We start from the raw sequence: 1,331 nt of genomic DNA on the forward strand, positions 1-1,331 counted from the left end.
ATGGCTCAGTGGGTAGCCTGGCCACCTGAGTTGCATCCCCAGAATCCACAAAGTGGAATGAAGGAACTGAAAGTCATCTTTAACCTCCAGGCAGCACCAATGGCAATCCTGCTTCTCGAGTGCCGGGGTTACAAGTGTGTGTCGCTACCTGACACACACTTTTTTATCTTGAAAGTGTCCTTCAGAGCACCGCTACTCAGGCTGGTAAAGCCAGCTTGCCTGCTCTTCTTTGCTTTTTATTTCTTAAAATTTTGTCAAGCCAAAGGAAGGAAAATTCAGGTTTCTGTGTCTTGTGTACTCCAGGCTTTGCACTTGACACGCACTCAACACAAACGTGGTCTTCTGCCTTCAGAGTGCTGGGGTTACAGGTGCATACCACACCAACTGGTTTCGTGCTGTGCAGGGAATCAAACATAGAACTTTGTGCTTTCTAGGCAGGCTCGCTACTTACTGAGCCCTAGCTCAGTCCGTTTTCTTCTAAGAGTTCTACAGTTTTTTGTTTTTGACTTAGATTCCATGAACTACTTTAAGTGAGCTTCCCCACCCCTCAATACTGGGGAGGCTAAGGCAGAAAGATTACAAATTCAAGGCCAAAAAAACAAGTCTCAAAAAAAACCAGTATCTGCATAGGGCATAAGACAGGGCTTAGAGCCAGGCAGTGGTGGCGCACGCCTTTAAATCCAGCACTCGGGAGGCAGAGACAGGTGAGTTTGAGGCCACGATGGTCTACAGAACAAGCTACAGAGAAACCCTGTCTCAAAAAAGCAAACAAAACAGACAATACCATTCCTTTCTAAATGTGAGTTTCCAGTTTTTCTCAGAACCACCTACTGAACCACCCACCTTTCCTCCCAGTGTTGAGGACTTAGCCTGGGTCCTGGGTACAGTAGACCACAGCACAGAGCCACTGAGTCACATCCTCAGGCCCTGGGGCTTGAATGTGGGGTATAGTCAAGGCTGTCCTGTCCTGTCCTGTCCTGTCCTAGAATACTTTTTCTGCTTGCTAGCACTTTGTGTTTAAATTTCTGATACTCCCACCCACAGAGGCTCAGCCCCTGTGCCACAAATTGGGCCCTCGCAGTGGGCAAGGACATTGATTAAGTTGAGCTTATTAGGGATTGTTACCACATGAAGGAGTGTGGCAGACTAATGTGTCTCCGGGATGGATCCAGGGACTGTACTGATGGAGTCCTGGGCTGACCTTTACAGCATAGCTATTGAGACATTTCTCCATGTGGTGTGTGTGGCTGAGCGTGACTTGTGTGTGTGTGTGCGCGCACAGAGCAGTGGTGTGTGTGTGTGTGCGCACAGAGCAGTGGTGTGTGTGTGTG

Source organism: Microtus ochrogaster, chromosome 21 (genome assembly GCF_000317375.1).
Source record: "Microtus ochrogaster isolate Prairie Vole_2 chromosome 21, MicOch1.0, whole genome shotgun sequence".
Taxonomy (NCBI): Eukaryota; Metazoa; Chordata; class Mammalia; order Rodentia; family Cricetidae; genus Microtus; species Microtus ochrogaster.